Source organism: Lactuca sativa, chromosome 4 (assembly GCF_002870075.4).
Source record: "Lactuca sativa cultivar Salinas chromosome 4, Lsat_Salinas_v11, whole genome shotgun sequence".
Taxonomy (NCBI): domain Eukaryota; kingdom Viridiplantae; phylum Streptophyta; class Magnoliopsida; order Asterales; family Asteraceae; genus Lactuca; species Lactuca sativa.
Window position 1 is genome coordinate 261,906,852 of NC_056626.2, and position 27,222 is coordinate 261,934,073.

Below are 27,222 nucleotides of genomic sequence, written 5' to 3' on the forward strand. Positions count from 1 at the left end.
TTGAATGCTGTATATTAATCACATGTGATTGATGTAATAAGTAATAATGTCCTACCTACTAATCACATGTGATTGACATAATAAGTAGCATGATTCTACTTGTATCCCCCCCCCCCCATAAAACATTTAAAACAATTTAAAACATTAGTTAAGGGGTATGAACTCACCTGCAGTATGTGACTGGAATTGAACGGCTGTTATCATATGGAAGGATCGGACAAGTGCTTGGTGTCAAGTGATGACTTAGACACACACAATGATCCTAATTACATATGAAGACATATGTATATAAATAATTAGAGATTAAATCACTAATTATACAAGTAATATCATTTTAGCGCGAGGACAACACTTTTGGTCAAGTGCTAGGAGGCTAATGGGTTGCAACAAAAAAGTGCAATGCTCCTAATGGAAGTTTAAGGTCAAAAGACCATATTCATTAGAGTTTACGGCCCAGGGAAGTAAGCTCCTGGCCGTAAACTCTCAAACAAGGCTTGGAATGGTACTTTGAATTACTACAACTCTAGTGGGAATTGTTTCAAGGCCTATACAAGTGTTTGGGCACCACATTGACTCCTTTGGGGAGTTTACGGCCCAAAGACCCTTTTCCCTTGGATTTTACGGCCGTAAACTCCCTTGGGAGGGTTCTTGTTGTCTTTTCAAGTGTCTAACAATTTTAGGAACAAGTCTAGGCTTCAATACTTGGATTAAGGGAGGTTTAAGGCACTAAATGGGACCATTTGATGGAGTTTACGGCCATAGAACTCTTTGGGCCGTAAACTCCCTCACACATGAGGTTCTAAGAATTTTAACTAGTCCATATCTCCTCTAAGTACTTGCTCTAAAAGTTTATTGGCCTATGGAAGTGTCTAGGGTGTCCTTTGACCCCATTTAAAGAGTTTACGGTCCAAGAAATACTCTTGGCCGTAAACTCTCAAACACTTATGATTTTCATGTGTTTTCTAGGTCCTAAACACATTAAGGTACATGCCAAAAATGAGTACTAAGCCTTATGAAGAGTTTAAAGGCATTTTGGAACCTAAAACTTGGAGTTTACGGCCCAAGGAGTTTCTTGGCCGTAAACTCCCTTATAGAAATGATTTCTAAGGGTTTTGATGGCATAAATCATGAGTTTAAAGCTTCTAGGTGTTTGTTCTAAGGCTAGGGATCACAAGGCACTCATTTGTGCCCTTTACTTGGAGTTTACGGCCCAAGAGGTGGTTCCTTGGCCGTAAACTCCTCAAGCTACTTGCTTTTGATTTGTTTCTAGCCTCTAATGATCATTCATAAAGCCCTTAGCTAGATGCCTAGCACGGAAATTGGACTATGTGGCCTTTAGGATTGATTTTGGAGTTTACTCCCCAAGAACGTTCTTGGGCGGTAAACTCCCGGATCTAGTGTTTTGGACATGCAAACAATGTTATAAAGCATATAACAAGTATTAAAACACATTTAGGGAAGTAGACTCACAATCTGGGATGAAAACCCGAAGATCCGTGAGAGAGTATTTGGCTTTTCTCTAAATGGAAATCAAATAATGAACCAATTTGGTTCAGAATTCTATTTATAGTCCAGAGATTTTTGGCAGAAAATATTTCTATTCTCGGAATGGATTCTAATGACCTAGAGAAATGGGATTACAGTGTTGCACAAAATCCTAGTGCACCCACTCTCCTAATAACTCCTTAGGTGTAAAACCCTAAAACTGCCAAACTTACTCCAAAAGTTTGAATTCTCACTGTAACTGCTCTACTACTATTGGATTGATGTGGTTTGATTTGAATGGAAAATTTCGGGTTGTCACATCATCCCCCTGTTAAAGGGAATTTCATCCCGAAATTAGAATTTAGGCAAGGAAGTATGCACGAATGATAGAGACGTGTGAAGGAACTTCCTAATCGATTGGTTCTAGCGCACTTAAGTGAAATCGGGCTCTCGGTTGGTATCCCAACGAACCTTCACTAACTGGCGACGGCGTTGCTTCGTCCGCTTGACCTCTCGGTCGAGGGTCACTACGGTTCTGATACAAAGGCGAGGATCTCGACGAGTGGACTTGTAAGAGTCCTAAGGGAAAGGTATGGTTTCACGATCGAGATGCGAAGAGTAGAAAGTACGCTACTAAGTTCGCGGAGTAGTTCTAGTTTGTGCGAGGCACAGGACAGATTCTGATAAGAATCTCGGAGGTCCTGTCAAATTGGGATTTTAGCTTTTCACGCATTATGCAGCGTATTAAGCCATTCTCAGAGTGAGTTATCCTAAAGAACTTGGTCACTCACTCGGAAATTCAAAGGTTCCTTTTCTTGCGTAACTTCTCAGTCAAAGGCCATCCCTTGCTGGGTCAAAGTCGTACGAGTTTCTGAAGCTTGTGAGGAGTTCTGAATGAACTAAGGCGGTAGGTCGGTAAGACCTAGAATTTGACGAAAAACTGTCGGCGTCTCTAGCGTTGATAAATGCTCAATGGTTTTTGACCAATTGAAAGAGTACTCAAAATTTCCAACATTACCAACAGTGTGTCCTAGAAATTTGACTCTTCAATTTCCAAATCTCGAGCCTAGAGAACTTTGCTAAAAGTTCCTCTGTAGGAAGTGTTTTCATGGGTTTTCTTCTTACTACGAGGGTAGATAAGTAAGTCATTTCATGGAGAAATGACAAATCGATCCAAGTAAGAAAGACGTAAACCTAAACATTTATCTCATGAAAACCATGGGCGTATTGGTCCTATCCGAAGGGTATCACTATGGACTCGAAGCGTCCGCATCGAATTCGGAAGATAGTCTTCCAGACATCCTTCCCTAACACATCGAACTGGTGATATTCGGATCTCAAGTCCATTCTTGGAAGTGGTTTCTTTCCTTACGTTTGCTCAACCATTTTGTCTATGTGAGGCAGAGATAACGATTTCTATGAAAATCTTGACGGATTCCTCGATATCCGAGGCACATACGATGCGATCCATCAATCTCTGGAAGGATCTGACCGGGGTTCTCGAGGGCGAGAAACCTAGTCTTCTAATTCTATTTCTGTGTGGTTCGCTTAGTTGTCTGCACTGATCTGGCATCTCCGTGGGTGTTTAAACTATAGGGTGATCTGTTTTTGGGAGTCGTACTGGGTTCTAAGTTTATTCACATGACGATGTGATTACTCGTATACTCAGGCAGTTTCTCCGTCTTGAAGTCCATTTTAGAATTCATACAGGGCTTCACGATCACAATTGCGTGTATACGATTCGTATATAATTATGATTGAAAAGGTAGTCGAATAACTGATTATTCCTTACCCTCACATCCCAAGGAGGAAATGAGTTAAGGCGGAATCATCAATTCTAAACCTGTAGAACCTTGATTATATAACACTCTTATGTATACCTTCCTCAGTGATAGATCATCCGCATGAATCCCTGGATTGAACTTGACGTACTGCACGAGTGGTACTTCGGGGATTTCTTCGGAATGAAATTAACTAAGAGATACTCCGGGAATGAGTACTTCGGCGTTCGGGTATGACGGCTTTGCTGCAAAAGCGATCTAGAAGATAGGGACGTACGTATGAAGTTGTTTTCACGTCGATCAAATGGAATTTGATTGTATGATAATGTCGGAATCATACAAAAACTTTAAAGACATTAGAATTAAACATAAGACGTTTGCAGATAAACACAACCGTGCAACCATGAACAAGAGTTATAGTACTTCAGATTTACCACTAGACTATTGCTGCGAATAAGATATACTACAAAAGACAGGTATACGCAGCACGAGAATTCCTATACAGACAGGATCTCGCAAAAGGTAAGACTCCAGTTGCACTAGTTCTAGATAGTTTATAAGTCTGTTACAACGAAACGCCTTAAATACAACAACGGGTTTCCTGAGCAGGCTCTCCTGCAGCTGTGATCCTGAGAATCTTCCCGTCTGCGCCAGAGTTCTGCGTTATCGGGCAATCCCTCTGGAGGTGTCCAATTTCACCGCATTGGTGACATATTTGGACAGTACCCACATCAGTGGAGGAAGTGAAGTGTCGGGTAGGAGTTATGGGAACACGGGTTCTCTCCTTGTTTTCCTTCTTTGGCCAATCTCTTTTATAGTGCCCAAACTCACCACAGTTATAGCAATTTAGGCTGGCCCTAGTGGTGGAGGTAGCTCTACAAAAACGGGCGATGTGCCCTTTCTTGTTGCAGTTCACGCACTGCAAAACTCGGCATATTCCCTCGTGGTGGAAATTGCACCGGTCGCACTTCGGAAGTGTTCCCTTATATGGTCTGCTCGGTACTGGGATGGCAGAGGTTTGTGGCTGCTGTCTGGCAATTTTATGAAGCCGTTTGCGTTCCACTTTGGCTTGACGTTTTCTTTTCTTGTTCTCTGCTTTCTGGCTTTGCGAGCCTATGGCTGTTACTGTTGGACGACTTCCTGGATGGATATCGCGATTGGAAACTTTATTCCCATTAGCAGCATTGACTGTGCTGTTAGCGCTACGGTGCGCCATGACCGCGGTTACGGCAGCCACTGCGGCAGCTGTAACTGCCGTTTGAAAGGTGGCGGCGTCCATCGGAAAAGTAGAGGTCTCGTTGCTTGGCTGGTTGTTTCCGGATGACGACATGATTCTGTAACATGAAAGAGTAAAGATTTGTAAGCGATTCTGGTTGACCCTGATGTACTTATATTGTTCATGAAAAGAGTAAGAGTATGATCTCGAAAGTTTGACCTACATCCCTATGATGCAGTCCTGGTACTGTAGGGTAGTATGTTCGTAGAATGATCTCAAAATGTTTGTCGTTCGAGCTGAGGTATCGTGGGTTGGTGAATAACAAGATCCAACCATTGAAAGAGACTTGGAAGTGTCTCTTGGAATAAATCACCATAGTCCAATGACTTGACTAAAGTATGATTCAGATAGGCTCCAATGAAAGTAAGATAAAAGTACTTGAATGAAGAATGACACAAAAGTTAGCCGGCTGTCAATACCTTGGATATTCACGATGTAAAGATTTCAAGGAAATGACCTTGTAAAGGCCTTATATCATATCCACAGAAGATAGTTCCTGACAGCATAAAGACCTGACGAAAGTACTTACGGAACAAGATAATTTCATAGAAAATGCCCCATCGGGCATAGACAGAAAGCGATTTCCATGTTATAAAGGAAATAAAGTAAAGCGTCTACTACTGGCGGCGGTCGTCCCTCTGGTGAACTTATTAGTTCAGCCCATTGACGTTCCTTGTCAAGTAGATGTCTTTCGAACACCATCTGGCGTACTCGAAGCTCTATGACTTCGGCTCGTGATTCAGCCAGTTCTTGCAACAGGGTTTCATGGTTTCTTACTGATCTCTCGTGAGCATCCTCTAGATGAATGGTGTGGGGGATATGCATTCTAGCCTAGGCGACTACTTCTGTAATCTGATGTAGGGCTGTCCTACCTTGAATCTCATTTCTGGCCTTTCTGCGGACCAAGATTGGCAAGACTATATCTGCTAAGCCCTCATTGCTCAAGTCGTAAAAGCTTTGGTCGCTATTAATTGGCATAGGTGGGTCTTGTCCTTGGCTCCATGTTTCCAAGCATTCCACTCACTCAGGGTCGGGCCATGAAAAGCCGGAAGAGGGTTAGGAATTTGGAAAGGAGCTGCTTGGGGTAGGTTCTCAACCTCTGGCTCGGGGTTAGCATCATACGAAGTGTCTTCTTCATGGTGATTATCCAAGGGGATAGGATGATCATTTTCTGGTTCTTCTCCAAACCAACCAGCTATGACTTCATTTGGAAGATACTGGTTGTCAAGGGGATGGAGTCCAGTTATGATTTCTATGCGAGAATTTAGGGTAAGAAGATAATTATTAGACGAACTATCTAGATAATTATTTAAGAAACCTTCATTAGTTACATCGCTATTTGTGAAGTGCATACCAGTTATGTGTAATCTAAACAGGATAGACCTTCGAATAAGTGACCTTAATTCCTTATTCACACAGAATAGGGGTAAGGCAAAATTATCACAGATTCTGAGTCTATAACATCCTAATTACATGTAGCCTCAGTGTATCCACTTAGCAACTATTCAATCTAGTAATGAAGATCCCCTTTTAATTCTCAGGTATAAAGTACTTATAGTAACACCAAATACTCCTATAGTATTTTAAATTTATTGTTATGTTCTATTGTTCTCATTGTGGTAGGGTTGGTAAGATTTTAGCATTGTTGCAACCACATACTTAAACTTAGGCACATGCTAGTCAACCCTCGGATAATATAGGTGATCAGACTGTATCTTCCCAGTTTTGACCATATGTCTCTAAGCCCACTTGTGTTGCCCAACAACCGTAATTCTTTTGTACTGTCCTAATGACATTGATTTTAGTATGAATGCAGCACGTATACTTTATTAAATATTTTACTATTTAAAGTATAAACTCTTGGTCAGAGTATTTTTAATCCATTATGTATTTGTAGTTAGTATATCTTTTATGGGTTGATATACTTAATTCACTATAAACAATGCTCTGATACCAATCTGTCACACCCCAAAACCAAGAACGGCGGAAACGTTCTGGGGCGGAGGACGTCATGTATAGTATCAACAACAATGTAAAGTAGTAAACAAGCAACAACATCATCCATTGCATTAATAAAATAATTATTATACAATTGTATTCTATCAAATTTTGATAAACACAAAAGCATAAATCAAAATGAAAGATAAGTCTTCAATAAGCTTCATCTTCCTTTCTCCTTGCATCGGTACCTGTCTATGATGACCTGAGGATACAAGTAATTTTGAAAGCGACTATCAGCTATAAAGCTGGTGAGATCATAAGTATTAATGTGTCTTAATTTGTGAAAACTTATAATTTCTAAGACTTGACATTGCTATGAAAGAAAGCTCATATAACTATGAAAATGTTTTCAGCTCAACTGTAAATGTTTGAAAATCCCTAGAAATCCCTATGATTCCTATTAGTAACAAAAGGAGTCTTCTACCAAGACTTAACTGTTCTGTGTGTGTGTGTCTCTTGTAAGAGTAAGTACTTTTCCAAAGTATAACTATCATTATCCAAAAATATAGTTTGTACATTTACGTTTAAGTGAGGTTATCACTAAAAATATGTACAGGAAATATTAACGTAGTACAAAAACGTAGTTCTAAAAGGACTACTACCGTACTAACTACCTCAGGCCGGATCTTGGGCAAAGGCATTATTTTAAGTTTTGTAAAACATTTGAAACAGAAATATTATTTTAAGAGAAGATCGACTTGTTGTCAATCTATAAAACAATTTGAAGGCATAAGTATAATAAAACAGTTTTGAGTATAAAGAAACATTTGTTTGAAACACAGTTGTAAATAAGTTTGAAGTATGATAAGCAGAGTAAGAAGTACAGTGTAAGAAGTAGTTTGAAACATATAGAATGTTTATAAAAATCATTTGAAGGAACTATTTGGGAAAACGGCTAATGAGTAGCCAAATCTTTTGAATGCTGTATATTAATCACATGTGATTGATGTAATAAGTAATAATGTCCTACCTACTAATCACATGTGATTGACATAATAAGTAGCATGATTCTACTTGTATTCCCCCCCCCCCCCCCCATAAAACATTTAAAACAGTTTAAAACATTAGTTAAGGGGTATGAACTCACCTGCAGTATGTGACTGGAATTGAACGGCTGTTATCGTATGGAAGGATCGGACAAGTGCTTGGTGTCAAGTGATGACTTAGACACACACAATGATCCTAATTACATATGAAGACATATGTATATAAGTAATTAGAGATTAAATCACTAATTATACAAGTAATAACATTTCAGCGCGAGGAAAACACTTTTGGTCAAGTGCTAGGAGCCTAATGGGTTGCAACAAAGAAGTGCAATGCTCCTAATGGAAGTTTAAGGTCAAAAGACCATATTCATTACAGTTTACGGCCCAGGGAAGTAAGCTCCTGGCCGTAAACTCTCAAACAAGGCTTGGAATGGTACTTTGAATTACTACAACTCTAGTGGGAATTGTTTCAAGGCTTATACAAGTGTTTGGGCACCACATTGACTCCTTTGGGGAGTTTACGGCCCAAAGACCCTTTTCCCTTGGAGTTTACGGCCGTAAACTCCCTTGGGAGGGTTCTTGTTGTCTTATCAAGTGTCTAACAATTTTAGGAACAAGTCTAGGCTTCAATACTTGGATTAAGGGAGGTTTAAGGCACTAAATGGGACCATTTGATGGAGTTTACGGCCATAGAACTCTTTGGGCCGTAAACTCCCGCACACATGAGGTCCTAAGAATTTTAACTAGTCCATATCTCCTCTAAGTACTTGCTCTAAAAGTTTCTTGGCCTATGGAAGTGTCTAGGGTGTCCTTTGACCCCATTTAAGGAGTTTACGGCCCAAGAAATACTCTTGGCCGTAAACTCTCAAACACTTATGCTTTTCATGTGTTTTCTAGGTCCTAAACACATTAAGGTACATGCCAAAAATGAGTACTAAGCCTTAGGAAGAGTTTAAAGGCATTTTGGAACCTAAAACTTGGAGTTTACGGCCCAAGGAGTTTCTTGGCCGTAAACTCCCTTATAGAAATGATTTCTAAGGGTTTTGATGGCATAAATCATGAGTTTAAAGCTTCTAGGTGTTTGTTCTAAGGCTAGGGATCACAAGGCACTCATTTGTGCCCTTTACTTGGAGTTTACGGCCCAAGAGGTGGTTCCTTGGCCGTAAACTCCTCAAGCTACTTGCTTTTGATTTGTTTCTAGCCTCTAATGATCATTCATAAAGCCCTTAGCTAGATGCCTAACACGGAAATGGGACTATGTGGCCTTTAGGCTTGATTTTGGAGTTTACTCCCCAAGAACGTTCTGGGGCGGTAAACTCCCGGATCTAGTGTTTTGGACATGCAAACAATGTTATAAAGCATATAACAAGTATTAAAACACATTTAGGGAAGTAGACTCACAATCTGGGATGAAAATCCAAAGATCCGTGAGAGAGTATTTGGCTTTTCTCTAAATGGAAATCAAATAATGAAGCAATTTGGTTTAGAATTCTATTTATAGTCCAGAGATTTTTGGCAGAAAATATTTCTATTCTTGGAATGGATTCTAATGACCTAGAGAAATGGGATTACAGTGTTGCACAAAATCCTAGTGCACCCACTCTCCTAATAACTCCTTAGGTGTAAAACCCTAAAACTGCCAAACTTACTCCAAAAGTTTGAATTCTCACTGTAACTGCTCTACTACTATTGGATTGATGTGGTTTGATTTGAATGGAAAATTTCGGGTTGTCACATGCCCCAACTCGGCGAGTAGGTCCTCCTACTCGGCGAGTCCATCAGGAATTCACCCTATAAAAAGAGGTTCCGAGTCTTTCCATTTCTTCACACCTCTCAAACCTTCTTTCTCTCTCTACACTCTCTCTCTAAGCTCCCTAAGCCCCCCTAAGGTCTAGGTAAACCCCCTAGCACCCGATGGATGCCCCAAGGCTCCCGGAGTCCTAAGAAAAGAGCCTTTCGGCTCGGGAACGCTGCTCCAACGAAGCCCGGTTTTCGAGAAAACTCGTTGTAAGTGAGCTACGCCTAACATATCTTTAGTATAACTTATGTTTTAATATAGTAATGTCATTAGGACCGTATAATAAGGATTTGGGCTATTATTATGAATTATATTGAGTGTTATTTAACGCTTATATAATAATAATAATAATAATAGCTAGACTATTAATTAGTCGTGGTTAACATCAGACTAAACCCTAGTCATATTGATACTAGGTTTTATCGAAGGAAAATTGTTTTAAGAGTATCGAAGCGCTGTCCGAGTGCTGAGTCACCACCTTTCAGGTGACTGCATAGTTACTTTCAGCTTACATATAGATATGAAGTATTTTATATAAATTACGTGCTATGTGTGCATATTATCTGTATACTTGTTATCTATGCTGGATGAATGATTTTATACACAATTTAAATGATTCAAACTGTATCTGTATTTTATATCTACAAAAATGTTGGGGTAAAACATGGGTAGATGTAATAGTTGATGTGTGATAAAATAGAATAATGTGAGGCCTTGTTATAGATGTTATTGATGATCTATTCATCTAGCGGAGTACAAATCACGACCACGGACTATTCTAGACAGTCCAGTGGAACACTAGCAGGCTTGCAACCTGTAGGTGTTTATTTGAACTGTGTGCTCACCAGGTGTACTCCATCCCCCACACGGTTGCCTTTAGGACATTCATTCCTGAGGAATCCCCTTAGCAGTAGTGTCCATCCCGATGATGATCCTTATATAGGTCCCTTATGATAGGTGTTTAGGGACGTAATGTGAGAATAACGGGAACGGGTAATCAGGTTATTGTTGGTTGATGAGATTAATAAACTTATTTATTGTGGGATGAAAACCCTATGTGCTCACCAGGCTCCCAAGCCTGACCCACTCAGTTTCTTGTATTACAGGTAGTGGTGTCACACCCAGATTCCCAGGTAGATTATTTTATTCATTTATATTTGGAGTTTGTGAAGGAACTCGGCGATTTGGTGCCAAGACTCGCCGAGTAGGGTCGCGGATGTCCATCTGGGTTCACGACTGGACTCGGCGAGTCCAGGGGTGGACTCGGCGAGTCCATGCTGTTTAATGAAGCCCTAATTTCCAGGGTTTGGGACCTATTTAAAGTCCATTATGGCCATCATTTGCGGCTACCACACCCTAGAGAGAGACCAAGATCATTGTGAGGAAAAGAGAAGCCATTATTGATCATTTGTTGGTGTAATTTGAAGAAGAAGGTGACCAAGGCAAGAGGAAGCTGAAGGAGGTGCAAATCTAGTGACTTCAGAGTTCAAGGGCTTCATATTGAGGTATTCCTTCGGACCTTTTCCAGTTTTGGGTGTTGATTCATAGAGTTAGGGTTTTGTAACCCTTTGGAATATGGTTATGTAGAGCATTTGGTCCCTTCTCGAGTTTGTGCTTTGGATCTAGACTCAAAGAGGTCCAGAGAGCTTAACCCTTGGAGCTTTATGAGTCATTTTGGGGTTATTGGACTTAGGTTGTCATTTTTGGGGCTAAATCACCAATTGATGCCATCTAATTGATATATGATCATCAAGATTCGAACTTTACACGACTTTCATGCTTGGGAAGGCCATATCTATGGATTAGGGGAACAGATCTGACCTCAGGAGGTCAATAGAGTTGGTGCATGGCATGAACTCGCCGAGTTGTTCTTGAGACTCTGCGAGTAAGGTCAGGGTTTCACGTAAATCACTCAATGAGTAGACTTGCCGAGTTGGGGAATAACTCAGTGAGTCAGAAGGGGATTAGAGGACTGGGATTCGAGGCAGTACTCGCCGAGTTGTTCTTGAGACTCGGCGAGTTGAGTCGGGGTGGCGAGTTCGAGATTCAAGTGTGAGGATATCCATTTTCTGCTTGCCAGGTGAGTCTTCTCACTATACCTTACCTAGAGTGGCACCGCATTATTTCTATGTGACTTATGTTGTGTGTATATCAGAGATAGGACCAGAAGGTCCACAAGCTAGGACCAGAGGGTCCGCAAAGTTAGGGCCCAAGGGCCCACAGAGTTATAGCCTCGAGTGGCTAATATGTGCTATATGTGGTGTTTTTAGTAATATGTGCCAGTATATTTGTATGCTATTTATATGTTGAGATTTATTGTGATATGTGATATGCATGATTTAGAGTTAGGACCCAAGAGTTAGGGACAGAGGGCCCACGGAGAGCTGGGACTTGAGGGTCCCACTGAGACACATTGATCGGAGGGTCAACAAAGATTATAGCCTCGAGTGGCTAATATGTGTTAGAGTGGTATTTTGGGGAACTCACTAAGCTTCGTGCTTACAGTGTTTTGTGTTATGTGCTTCAGGTTATCACAGGATCACGGGACGGCACCGACTCGATTGTACACACCTGAGGAAGCGTTTGTTTGAGGATCCTGCTTTATTAATTGATTGAACAAAAGACTCATGTATTGTAAATCAAACAAAATGGAGATTTTTGTGAAAAGTGTTAAGAGATAAACGATTTTAAATAAAAAATTTGTTTTGAAAATTTCGGTGTTACAAGTGGCGCATGAGCATAGATGTGATGTCTTGGGATGAGAGATTAAGGGAATTTAGGCCTGTAAATACAGAATAATGTAGTAAGGCCTATGATGTATTGTTTATGCTTATGATCTGCATTGGACATACATCCCAAGTCTTTTTAATGAAATGCATTTCTATGGAAATTCTTTTGATAATCTCTATCGTATTTTGTTTTGGGACAAATTCCGCAACACTTTTATTTAAAATGTTACTATGATTTTTCAACAAAGCATATAAACAAAATCTGTCTTTTCTAGCCGTGAAAATGGGGATATCACAGTTGGTATCAGAGCATTAGTTTAAGCGAACTAGGAATTTGTAGGATTTCTAGACTTAAACTTAGAATGCTAAGCGATGATTGTGTGATGTGAGCACTAGCTTATTTTAGGAATTATGCCTAAAATGCTTTTGTGTGCTAATTGCTTTGTGCCTTATATGCTATTAATTATTCGAATCTATGGTCGGTTGCCGACCGGATCTGGAAACCTTATGTGTTTAGGATTCTAAACGTAGGACTACAATATTAGATCTAGCATGTAAACGTTTTGGAGAGATAAGGATGATTTGAACATCAGTCCTAAATAAAAATATAAATTCACCTTATTCAATGTATAGATCAAGATGGAAAGGACCTATAGCGGAAACATGAACGCAAATGGGAACAGAAACCAGCCCCCAGTGATTGAGCAAATACCGGTTGTGGTAGCCGTTGCCGAGCCAATAACGACGGCCGGAGTGCAAGCAATGATCCAGGCGATGTTTGATTGTCAAATGGAGGAAACCATATGTTTGCTCCAGCAAAATCGAGAGGAAGCGACCATACAGATCAAACCGCCCAAGTCGAACGAAGGGCTGACTGAGGAGGGGCACTACAGTGGAACCGTTGGTCAGGTCAACCCACCAATAGTTCGACAAAACAACCAAGATAACAGATTCGAGAGGAATGGATGCAAGTACAACGATTTTCTGACTTGCAAGCCATCGACTTTCACTAGAAAGGAAGATCCGATCGGGGTCATGGATTGGATCTCGGAGATGGAGTTAGCTTTCATGACATGCGGTTGCAGAGGAAAACTACACACCACGTTTGCAGTGCGTCAGTTTCGAGCAGGCGCTATACGTTGGTGGAATACCTTGGGGAAGACTCTGAGCCCCAATGAGCCCCTGCAACTGACATGGGCAGAATTTCTAGTGCAATTCAAACAAAAGTACTGCTCAACTCAAAACCTGCTCGAGTTACAGAACCAGTTCCTAACCTTGAAGAAGGGAAGCATGTCAATCGATGAATACACGAACAACTTCACAGAAAAGATGGAGTTTGCCTTGCGACTTGTTCCGAACGAGCTAACCAAAATCGATAACTACGCCAAGGGACTTCCATGGGAGTACGCGGTGCCAGTACGTCAAGCACATACTCTGGAGGCAGCTATTTGGGCTGCCAAGTCTGTGGAGGACATGATTAAAGGAAGAGCTGCCAGCAAGGTTAAGGTTGGCTAGAAGAGGAAATTTGAAGGGTCTGCTAAACCGAACAAAAAGAAGAGCAAGTTCGGTTGAAAGAAGCTCGGGGGAGGAGGGAATGAATTGAAATGGTGTGAGAAGTGCAAGAAGAAGCACTCGGGAGAATGTAGCAAGGAACTAACCTGCTACAAGTATGGGAAAATGGGGCACTATGCCAATGAGTGCACCATCAACAAGATGGTGTGCTACCAGTGCCGTGAAGAAGGGCATATTGCTAAGGATTGCGCAAAGAAGAAAGATGCGGGAAGGCCCAACATTCCACCAAAGCCGGAGGTGAGATCCTTCCAGATGACGCTCGAGGTTGCAAAGGAGGCAACAGACGTCGCTTCAGGTACCTTTCTTGTAAATGGTTTGCCTATCAATATACTATTTGATTCTGGAGCGAAATACTACTTTGTGTCGTGTAAATTTGGTGAGAAATTAGCATTACCTGTAGAAAAAATAGATAATGCCCTGATTGTAGAAGTTGCCAGTGGCAAACTTGTACCTGTTAGTGATCGCATTAGGAACGTCGTCATCGACCTAAACGGAAACGAATTCCACGAAGAGCTATTACCCATAGAGTTAAATGGTTTCGACATCGTTTTGGGTATGGATTGGCATAGTGCCAACGATGCCGAGATATTATGCCGAAAAAAGATAGTTAGGATTAATCCCACAAAGGGGCTACCTATACATGGAGTGAGAAACACAATGAGACATTCGAGAAGCTAAAGAAGAAGTTATGCGAAGCACCAATATTTTCTCTACCCGATGGAGTTGAAGATTTCGCTGTTTACAGTGATGCATCTAGGGTTGGGTTGGGTTGTGTTCTGACCCAAAGAGAAAAGATGATAGCATATGCATCTCAACAATTGAAAGAGCACAAAAAGAACTACCTGACTCATGATCTGGAGTTGGCAGCAATAGTATTTGCCTTAAAGATATGGAGGCATTACCTCTATGAAATTTGAAGGGTCTCCAGTATCTCTTTAATCAGAATGATTTAAGCATGAGGAAACGATGCTGGCTAGAACTACTCAAGGACTATGACTGTGAGATACTTTACCACCCCGGTAAAGCAAATGTTGTTGCTGATGCCCTCAGTCGGAAAGTCAATTTTGAAAGGAAAAGGCCAAGAGCATTGAGAATTGAAGTCGTCTCGATGATTATGGAAAGTATCAAGAAAGGTCAAGAAGAAGGTTTAGAGAAGAATGACCGAAAGGAAGAACGTTTGGGCAAAACGTTAGTGTTCGGTGCCAACAGTCGAGGACTGAAGGTATTCCAAGATCAGATTTGGGTACCTAAGATGGGAGGAATAAGAGATCTTGTGATGGAAGAAGCACACAAAACCATGTAATCGACTCATCCTGGTAGCACTAAAATATATAGGGACCTAAAAAACCCTACTACTGGTGGCCGACGATGAAACTCCATGTTGCGAAGTATGTGGTCGAGTGTGTAACATGTGCAAGAGTTAACGCACAACAACAGAAACTGTATGGGTGTTTAGAAGCTTTACCTGTACCCATGGGTAAATAGGAAGATATCACCATGGATTTTGTGACTAAACTGCCCAGGACGAAGAACGGTCACAACATGATTTGGGTAGTCGTGGATCGTTTCACTAAGAGTGCACACTTCATAGCAGCCAGCGAGAAGTGGTCTATAGATAAGCTCGCAAATGCTTACGTGAAGGAAATTATAAGACTTCACGGCGTTCCTCTTACAATTATATTAGATCGTGATAGTCGTTTCACGTCGAGGTTTTGGAGGAGTCTACAAGAAGAATTGGGTATGAACTTATGTTTAAGTACAGCTTACCATCCGCAGAATGATGGTCAGAGCGAAAGAACAATTCAAGTCTAAGAGCATGTACCCTTGAGTTCCAAGGGAATTGGGTTGAGCACTTACCTCTGGTAGAATTTTCCTACAACAACAGTTTCCACTCGAGCATCAAGATGGCACCCTACCAAGCTTTGTATGGACAGAAGTGTCGTACACCGTCTTGTTGGCTTGAAGTCAGAGAGAAGCAGTTTCTGGGCCCCGAGATAGTCCATGAGACTGCTGAGAAGTTGAAAGTGATTAAGGAAAAGATGTTAGCAGCTCAGGATCGACAAAAGAGCTATGCTGACAAGAAAAGACGACCGATGACCTTCGAAGTTGGGGATTCGGTTTTGTTTAAAGTCTCACCATGAAAGGGACTTATACGATTTGGGAAACGAGGAAAGCTAAGTCCAAGGTTTATTGGACCGTTGAAAGTTCTTCAGAATATTGGGAACCAAGCTTACAAGCTGGAATTGCCCGAAGAACTCGATGGTATTCATAACACCTTCCATGTGTGTTATTTGAGGAAATTCACGGGAGAAGTTCTCGACATAATTACAATATCAGAGTTAAGAATGGATGAGAATAAGAGGCTAATCGAAGAGCCCGAGGCAATTATTGACCGTAAGACTAAGAAGTTACGATGCAAGATGGTCGACTTAGTGCTAGTCCGATGGAAACAATCGAATGTGCCGAATCTCAATTGGGAAATAGAGGATGACATGATGAGTCGCTATCCACATCTGTTTGCTGATGCATGATTCCGGGACGAAATCATCCTAAGGGGGAGAGAATTGTAATGCTCGGGTTTCGGGGCTAAGCATTTTCGACGATGTAATAGTCTAGGTCAACTATTGTAACTCTTTTTGAAGAATAAAAGAAGAAATATTTGAATTCTATGTGAATTATGTGTATTTGTGTGTTTATTATTTAATTATAAAGATATAATTAATAAAAGATAAAAATAAGCATCCAAATTAAAGTGTGATATAAGCCCAATATCTTTACATAAAGTTGTACCAGTCGAAACAAGGATTTCGGGGATGTAAAGAATGCCGAAATCCGAGTTATAACGAAGAAGTTATGACCCGTCGAAGTATTGCGACGGAATCGGCACGGCACCAGGAAGCATAAAAAGTGAATTTATGATAGAAGACTTTTTAGCCTTAGTGATCTAAACCAAAGTTGTAGAGTATGTTAAACCGATAGAATCCATAAAAAGAACGCCCAAATCTGACTTCGTATAAGGAAGTTATGATTTTTCGAAGTTTCGGCTTAGCAGTGTACAGCCCGACACTCGAATTTTAGTTCGAGCAGTTTTTGGCTTACGCGACCTAAATGAGAGTTGAATATCTCATTAATAGGAACTCAACGGTAAAAATATAGACGAAAATGGAGTCCGTATGAAGGAGGTATGAATTCTTCGCGGTCATTTAACAGTCTAAACGCCTCCTACTGTTAAATTTGAGATCGGTCGAGAATTAGCTGACAGAGTCTAAATGAAAGTTGTAGATCTTGTTTTTACATACGCGTTGAAAAAAGGAACGTCGAAAACAGAACTCGTATGCGAGAGTTATGATTTTTCGAATTTTGAAGGCTGATATGCGATAGGGGGTGACGTGGCACCACCAGAATTGGACACATGGCACCACCAGAAGGGTGCCACACGCCCTAACTCAGCGAGTAGGTCCTCCTACTCATCGATTCCATCAGGAATTCACCCTATAAATAGAGGTGTCGAGTCTTGCCATTTCTTCACACCTCTCAAACCTTCTTTCTCTCTCTACACACTCTCTCTCTCTCTCTCTAAGCTCCCTAAGCCCCCCTAAGGTCTAGGTAAACCCCCTAGCACCCGCAGGATTCCCCAAGGCTCCTAGAGTCCCAAGAAAAGAGCTTTTCGGCTCGGGAACGCTGCTCCAGCGAAGCCCGGTTTTCGAGAAAACCCGTTGTAAGTGAGCTACGCCTAACCTATCTTTAGTATAGCTTATGTTTTAATATAGTAATGTTATTAGGACCTTATAATAAGTATTTGGGCTATTATTATGAGTTATATTGAGTGTTATTTAACGCTTATATAATAATAATAATAATAGGTAGACTATTAATTAGTCGCGGTTAACGTCAGACTAAACCCTAGTCATATTGATACTAGGTTTTATCAAAGGAAAATTGTTTTAAGAGTATCGAAGCGCTGTCTGAGTGCTGAGTCACCACCTTTGTAACCCTTTTGGTTAATAAATTCGTCGTTTTCAAATTCGTTTCCGTTTACGTTATTAAATTAAGTCATTTAGTTTGATTCGTTTATTATGACTTAATGGGTGATCAAACTCGTTAATAACGTGAGATAATATTCCAAATTAACAATTAGAAAAATTTTAGTTTCGACCATATCGGGTTACGGCAACTTTATCGGGTGCGACCAAAAGCATCGTATAACGTCAGTATCGGGTAGAATTCCACCGGGTCTCAAACCCAACCACTATATAAAGGTTAAGTGGACAACTTTTTAAGACTTTTGTCCCTCTCACAACTTTCTCTCACTGCTCTCTCTCTAGAACTCAAAATTGGTCCAAAAACCCCCCTTTCAAGCCTTAATTTGGTAAGCAATCTATCCTAACTTGTTGTCTAACTTGATTGGCATGAAAATCTCCGTTTGAATCACCCAAAAACACCATAAACATGTGTTTACGGTTTGGGAACCCTCCCAAAACCGTGAATTCCTATAAGGAGGGTTTTTTGAAGCCCCAAAACCCCTTCAAACCCTTTCTAGTGCTTAGATATGGCTTAGAAGCTTGCATTCAAGAGCCTAGGACCCCAAAATCATACCATTTGAGGCATGGACATGATTTTACGGTCCAAGAACATGCTTGGACCGTAAACCCTCATTCATAGACCTTAAACACCTTTTAGGGTGTTAGTTTTCCCCTAAACACCTCCAATGAACTTCCATGAGTGCATAGAACCTTGTAACCCTTCAAGAAATGCACCAAATCATACACCAATGGGACAAACTTGAGTTTACAGTCCAAGAACATTCTTAGACCATAAACTCATCTCCTTAGACCATAAACTCTTCAAATGGGTGTTAAAGTCCCTTTAACACCTTGTATGGCTTGGAATTGAACCTAGAACCTTGTATGCTTAACCTTCAACCACTAAAACCCATGAATCTTGGACAAACATGAGTTTATGGTTGTAAATTCATGTTTTTAAGGTAGTAAAATCCCAAGAACATCTTCATAGACCGTAAACTACTTTTCCAACGTCAATTCAAGTCCCAAACACTTCCTAAGCCATAGAATCAACCCTAGAACCTTCCTTTGTGCATTGTAATTGACGTAAGACCACCAAAACACATTGAAACATGTCACACAAGAGTTTACGGCCGTAAACTCATAGTTTACTACCGTAAACTCCTCAAATGGTCCTTAGGATGTTCAAATCTCATTCAAAAGCCTTGAAACCAAGTCTAGCATCAACCCATAAGTGTTATAAGGCCATATAGCAACCAAGAACACCCCACCATGAGTTTACGGCCGTAAAATCATTAGGAATGGTTCATTTGGACCGTAAATTCCCAAAGGTGTTTACTCTTGGGGAGTAAACTCCATATCCAAACCATACTCGTCCATAGATGCTACTCGGGTCACTCCAAACACTTGGATTGAAGTGTTTTCACGTCTAGAAGTGTTTACTCTTATCTAATTAGTGGTTTGAAGTCTAATTAGATACATTTGTGTGTCATTCCATATTACATAGGAACCTCGCGCATTATCAAGCCCCGAACTGACACTTAGCATCCAAATCGACTCGTTTTCTCGACTGGTGAGTTCATACCCCTACCCCTTTTCGGTGTTTTTCAATGTTTCCAGGGGGAGAATACAAGCAAAAGTACAAGAATATCTTGTACTCAAAGTATTTATTACTTTTAAATTGTTTGATATTCACATGCTTTTAACAATGGAAAACAGTATTAACCAATCATTAAACCTAGACATTCAATTTTCATACTATTTGTTAAACTCTTTATAAACTGTTATGTTTTATATTTCACAAATAAATAGTTTCATATTATAATTGTTAAAAGCAACATATTGGTACATTTGATTTGTCCTCTGTAACACTCCACAGAGATACGCGAGTGGAGGATTCATTGTTTAGATTTTATGTATTATTACTAGTAAATTTGTTATTCCTATAAAGTGGAGACACGTCCTCGGAAGCACTTCACAGAGATACGCGAGTGGAGGACCACCCCCGTAACCAGAATCTCTTAGATAGGGAGCATGACTTTAGTGTATAGATCTATACGGGGCTGACTACCCCACATCTGGCTGCTAGCTACAGCCGAACCGAAAGGTTCAAGGGTGACGAAAGTCATAAAGTGATGCGGACTACATATTGCCATATCTAGTCTATTGTATGGTTATGGAACTCGCAATTTGGATAACCGATATTTACTTGTTAGTAATAATGGGTTAGTAATTTGTTTAGTTTATACTTATTAGTTTTATGTACATGTTCAAACTAATACACTTCACAAGGATAACCAGGTTTTTCAGAATACATCTTTTACATTACATTTCAGCTCGGTAACCAACTTTTAGGAAAATATGGGATTTTCCTAGGATAACAGTTGTTCATAACCATATTTGTGTAACATAACAGATAACCAAACTTTACATATAAGAAAATATGGGATTTTCTTGGTTTTGTAACTTCTTCAGAAACCGAAAGGAAACTAGTACATTTTCAGAAAACAAAACACTTATGAACTCACCAACGTTATGCTGATTTTCAAACTGCTTGTATTCTCAGGTCCACATTAGACAGGTACCCAGAGATCCTTTTTGGCGAAGACGGAGTGCGTAGAAGATGCGTCTTTACTTTTGTTCATATATACATATGTATAAGAACTGTAACACTTGGTTTTCAAACAAATGTAAATTCTATTATGTAATGTAATGTTTGTTTACTTTGCTTACTATGTACATTGGTTGTGATACTTACATGAAGTGACCTTCGCCCCAGAACGTTTCCGCCCTGGTTTTCGGGGTGTGACTACTGGATAGTTACTTTATGCTTACACATAGATATGAAGTATTTTATATAAATTATGTGCTATGTGTGCATATTATCTGTATACTTGCTATTTATGATGGATGAATGATTTTATACACGTTTTAAATGATTCAAATTGTATCTATATTTTATATATATGAAAATGTCGGGGTAAAACATGGGTAGATGTAATAGTTGTTGTGTGATAAAATAAAATAATGAGAGGCCTCGTTATAGATGTTATTGATGATCTAGTCATCTAGCGGAGTACAGATGACGTCCACGGACTATTCTAGACAGTCCAGTGGAACACTACTAGGCTCGCAACCTGTAGGTGTTTATTTGAACTGTCTCCTCACCAGGTGTACTCCATCCCCCACATGGTTTCCTTTACGACATTCACTGCTGAGGAATCCCCTTAGCAGTAGTGTCCATCCCGATGATGATCCTTAGGATAGGTCCCTTATGATAGGTGTTTAGGGACGTAATGTGAGGATAACGGGAATGGGTAATCGGGTTATTGTTGGTTGATGAAATTAATAAACTTATTCATTGTGGGTTGAAAACCCTATGTGCTCAACAGGCTCCCAAGCCTGACCCACTCAGTTTCTTGTATTACAGGTAGTGGCGCATGAGCATACATGTGATGTCTTGGGATGAGATACATTTCTATGATGTAGTAAGGCCTATGATGTATTGTTTATACTTATGATCTGTATCGAACATACATCCCAAGTCTTTTTAATGAAATACATTTCTATGGAAATTCTTTTGATAATCTCTATCATATTTTGTTTTGGGATAAATTCCGCAACACTTTTATTTAAAATGTTACTCTGATTTTTAAACAAAGCATAAACAAAATCGGTCTTTTCTGGCCGTGAAAATGGGGATGTCACACACTAGAAGGAGGAAGCTATTCAAACTATGGAAAAATATTGGGCATGTTCCATCAACAATGCCAAAACGGTCCACGCCATCCTTTCCATTCAACAATGGATGTCTACCATGGAGGTACATGTTCAAAAGGCTCATCAAATGGAGAATGTTCTTGGAAATTCTAAACCTCCCCTAATGTAGAAGATCATGATTCAAATGACGATGACACCATAGTTGATAAGAGCTCAACTCCTATGTTTGGGCTTAATGATGAGAACTTTGATGATATTCAACAACCTCCTTCCTTTGGTAATTTCATAATGGTACTAGATGATGAAGAATCGAGTGGATCTCAACACTCCACCTCCAAGCCAAAACAAAAGAAGAAGAAGAAGAAAATTGCAGTCTCCAGGAAAGAATTTCTAAGTTTACAAGCTAAGGTTGATAAATATTATTGCTGTGGTATCTCCTCAAGCACCGCAGAACACCGAAGCTCCTGCACCGCAGTCCCTTGTAAAGCATATTGAAGTTTTAGAAACAAGGGAAATGATGAATGCTCAAAGAATCCTCTTGAGAGTTTAAATGAATATCAGGGATCTTGACAACCTTATAACCACAGATCACAAGGAGTTCTTGTCTAAAGCTTAAAATATCATCAAGGAGGTAAATAAACATAAAGATGACTTTAAACAAACCCTTGAAAAACAATCAAGTCAAATCAAACATCTTGTCGAAGAGACCCATACCACATACAAGTCAGAACAAGTGGTCCTCCAAAATACCATCAATGGGTTAAGGTGCTCACTCACTGCAACCTCGAGTGTTGATGAGATCCTTCACCTTACAAAGGAAATCTATCAACTACTCTTCAATAAGGAGATCCCAAATAATCAACAAGTTTGTGAACAGATGAAGAACCACTTCAATGAAACCTTTCAAAAGATTGGCGGTCTGAAACAATGGTTTGAAAAGCAGTTGGAGCCTATATCCTCAAAAGGGAAAGTGAGGATCATCCAACTCAAAATCAAGACAACAGAGAACCTAAAATCTTCAAGTCTTTCTCTATTCATCAAACTCCCCCTAGAGAAGAATCCTCCAACCGCAGAGCTCCATCGAGTTCCAACTCCTCGGTCTTCACCACCAAAATCACCAAGAAAAGTCTCGGCATCAGTCTCATCAGTCTCTACAACATTCTCCAACAAAATCAACTTATCATCCCTCCAAACCCAACGAAGAAGAATAATTAATGTCTTCTAATCACTCAAACAACTCTCCAACAACAACTCGGATGAAAAGAGACTGGAGAGCATCAAATTTTTCCTACTAGATATGGAAACAGCAAGGGTTCGACACCTCTTTTGATGAAACCTTGATAAATTCTTGGGTGAACCCAACCCACAGGTTTCTAGATGCAGACTACATTCCCCATCTTACTTATGCATAACCTCCATCCGATGGCTACTGATACATCCCTATCTCTCCCAACTAAAAACACTTTCCATTTTTTGAACCACTTAATCTCAATCTCCTTGATGCACAAAGATTGCCAATGGAATTCGAACGCCTGAATCTTTTCCATTCCAAACATAGTTCAAAATTCCATCATATATATTCCAATGATAGGCCAGATGGGGTAAAGAACGACAACTCAAGGATATTCATGAAAAGTGATTTCTTTAAATATACCCTTACTCGAAGAAACTGTGAGTACATCCGAACCCAGGCAGACTTTGTGAATATGAACCCTGAAGTTAATTTCCTGATTGCTCGGGTATTTCAGCTCAAAGCTGAAAAATACCCCAAAATGAAGATTGCCTTCGAGAGGGCATGTGAATTCCACAAGGCTCTAGTTTGTGACATTGGAAAAATCGACGCAGAAATAGATCCAGTCATATCCAATAAATTCTACTTCCCTCCAGTCAAGACTGTTCCTAACTATACTGAATTTTTTCAAGACATGTCAATCGGTGAAACTAAGTTTCCCAAGCTAGGGGTTATTTACAAAAGGCAATTAATGGACCGAAGTTCTGCATCCCAGTATCCATAATTCACTACTTAACAAAGAAACAATTGGACATCACTCTGGCGTCGGTTCATACTATGGATGAAGTTAAATTTGAAATATGAAGGAAAATCCATTGGTTGTTCGAAGTTAGAAAGTTCTGGTGGATTCTCATCCGGTTCCTCAAGTTGAACACGTGAACTAAGATAGCTAAAGAGGTCACTTTGGGGGAAATTGTTGTTAAAAAAAGTGACCATTTTTAGCTATGGAACCAAAGTCTGAGTTATTGGTGCTGCCAGAGTTGGCTACCGAAGTTAGAGTAGATTTTGTGTGAACCGCAACCGCAACACTCCCGTAGAGATGAATCATGAAGACTTCTATGTCACTTTACTGACTTAGCGTGTTTACTTTGTTTTGTCCAGTGAACCTTGCACAGCCATTAAAGTCAGTAGAATAATATTTGTTTATTTCCAATGTAACTTTTCGAGACTCTATAAATAGACTCCCTCTTCATGTATCAAACACACCTTCACGATCTTTCTGAAATATTATTGCAATACAATGATCATGATCTCTATCTATTATCTTTTAATAAACCGAGTCTCTCTTCACCTTAAGTTGTTCATATTTACTAAATTGTATTTGAATTCAAACCTCTTTACGAATCAACTTGGTGTATACTTGATATAACTTGTTGTCATTTATATTTCCTTTACATGTTCACATCTAACAATCTAATTCTTCTAACTTATTATTGTTAAGCTAACAACTTATTATCTTGTACTAACATTTGTTCAAGTGTTGTCCAAAGTTTTTTTTCTCAATAGATTGTTTAGCATCATTTAAACTCTCTAAGTGAGATTGCCTGATCCAAATATCAAAATTTGATAGAAAGGCTTGGTCGTTTATACTTATTTAATTATTCTAGTTGAATCTGTCCATGGAAGCTTGTTTCCCGTATGCATCAAGTCTTATGTTCTGCTGAAACATCAAGTGTAACCCAATGGCTTACCCTGGCTACACACTCATCAACGTAAGAGATACGTGTCTGGTCCTTAAATGAAAAGGGTTGTTCATGTACCTGACCTCCTTGAGTGAGGTATGACATGATACCATTATGAAATAATGGTGAACCTTTGATTCTAGACCGCAACTAAAGTTTGTGATGTAAGGATCAAGAACAATTCTTGCTGATGAGTTATACTTGTTAATGAGTCACACTAAATCCACCTCAGCATGACTCAAATAATCCACTCTTTCCCTTACATTATTCTTTAAATCTTTATGATTCACTGTAATGGACCATATGCTGATGAGAGCTTGAAAAATCTATGTTGATTGTTAAGGTAAAACACCACAACTTATCATGCGTATCAATCCATTCTCTCCATATATTCATCTTTATAATTTCATGATTCAGTGTATGACACAAGACACTGATGAGAATTCGAAAAATCTGTGCCGATTGGTATATCATTGTTCATGATATATTACACACACCTACCCATTCTTACCATTTTCTTATAATAAAAGTGTTTAATGAGTTAGCATATGAAGCCACACGCTGATGAGATCTTACAAAAGTATGTTAGAGAATGATAGCTTATGAATAGACATCATAAATATACTAAATTACAAGTTGTAATTCTTTTACACTGGTTGCTTCTACTGATGACCATTTCTGCTGATGCTATGTCTCATTAATGTATCCTATCTCAACTGAAACTTTTTGGGTGACGATTAAAAGATCAATATCTTGGGATACTAGATTTTTACAGCGGAGATCTCTTCAATCATGATAACATAAAAGGGAAGAAACATTTTTGTATAAATTGGGAATACTACTTCCTAGGTCACTTTTACAAGCTATTCAAGCAATTGGGTCTCACCTGTCTCTTTTGAAAAAAGGGTTTCTCAACAATAATCTTCCTAAACCTTTCACCATGTCAAAGCCTCTGTATGAGTTTCATGATAGGTACTCAAGCCTTTGACTCTCCCACCAGCATTCACGCAAACAATGTGGTGCCTCAGATGACATCTCAAAGCAGTTCGCAAACTCAAGAATTAAAGATTTCGTCGACTATGTCAAGAGCTGTCCTTTTCGATATGCCTCCCGCGACTTCCCAGATCCATTCTACCCTACACAAGTATGTGAGTTCTACTATTCATGCTCTAATGATTTCGATACCCAAACTATTATTGGAACCATTAAAGGTGGCTAATATAGGGTTACTATTGATGTGAAATATTTTCGAACTACTCTTCGTCTTCCTCGATTAGAAAATTATTCTGAAACTCCCTCAGAGGAAATGTGCAAGTCTGTTCGTGAAAAAATAAGGTATAATTTTAAACATAAGGGCGCCACTCGTGATCATTAAAAATAAATTATTCCTCAGTGTTTTGGTGTAGGATGGAAGTACCTAACTGGGGTTATTGCAAAAATGTCTTTGACACAAGACTGGGAGTTTGGATCAGTTGAATCTCATTGAGAAAGGATTTTGTTTTCTATTTTGTACAACAAAAGACTGGATTTTGCTCAATGTTTTCTTGATTAGGTGATTGATTGCATCATTGGGAACCAAAAGCCAATAAATGTTCCCTATCCCCATTATGTAACATCCTAACTCCTAGGTATAAAATTTAAAGCTTTTATATTCATAATCATAGATTTACTCAACGAGTTGCCTTCCCCAACTTGTCGTGTAGAGACTGATCAGGTCGCATGGTTTATAGAACCTACTCGACGAGTTAGACGACCCGGCTCGACGAGTTGAGGTTGTGTATGAAAACAATAATTTTTAGGGTTTGCACCCTATTTAAAGGACCTTAAGTCCTCTTTTCCAACCTCCTTACCACCTTTCGCATCCAGAGACAAACCCTAATCGAGCTAATCTCCTTTTGAGTTTGTATGAGGCTAAAAGAGTGTGTATTTGTTGCATTTCTTGAAGAGGCTTGAGGATTGAGAAGCTTGGAAAGAGAAGGATCTTGTAGATCCAACATCTACATCGTTTTGGCATTCTTTCGGAGGTAAAAATTCATTACCTTGATCATTTTCTTGTTAGATCTCTTCATTCAAGAGTTTTGGGTTATTCTAGCCTATTCTTGAAGCATTTCTGGTTTTGAGCATGATTTGAAGTTGTAACTTCAGATCTGGACTCCTCTAGGCCCTCATGTACATAAAGCCTCATGCTTTATGAAGTGTTGGCCCTTCTCCATGCCCCAAACCTCTTCCTAAGACTAGTTCTGGGGGTTTTAGTCTCTTGAAGCCTTGCATGCATGTAAAGTTGGCAACTTTACATGATTACACCCTAGGATGATAGATCTACAGTGTGGAGCCTTGGTTTCGCTTAAAAGCGTCTGAATAAGAAATAGGCTGAAGGAACTCGATGAGTTGCATAAGCCAGCTTGATGAGTTGGTTAGGGTTTTAACTACCTTCTGGATTTTGAGTGAACTCGATGAGTGGGTGAGATGAATTGGCATGTTGATGAGGGTTTTCCTGATCTTCTAGACATTGAAGAACTCAACAAGTTACTCAAGTAACTCGGCGAGTCGACTCGAGTTTTGGGTTTTGAATTTTTGAAGGAACTCGATGAGTTACTCAAGTAACTCGACGAGTTAGCCCTAGTTTTCAATCTTCAAGTTCTGAAGGAACTCGACAAGTCAGTGGATGAACTCAAAGAGTTGGGTCAACATGGACTGTTGACCTTGACCGTTGACTTTGATTTTCACCATGTGTTGACCAAGTTTGACTTCTGAGGGTATTTTGCTAAATTGAGATTTTAATGGAATCAGTTATATGATGGTTACAAACAGTTGAGTTCAGAGCTGAGAGTTGGATTTTGATCTTTTTGATTCAACAATACTTGTGAGGTGAGTGA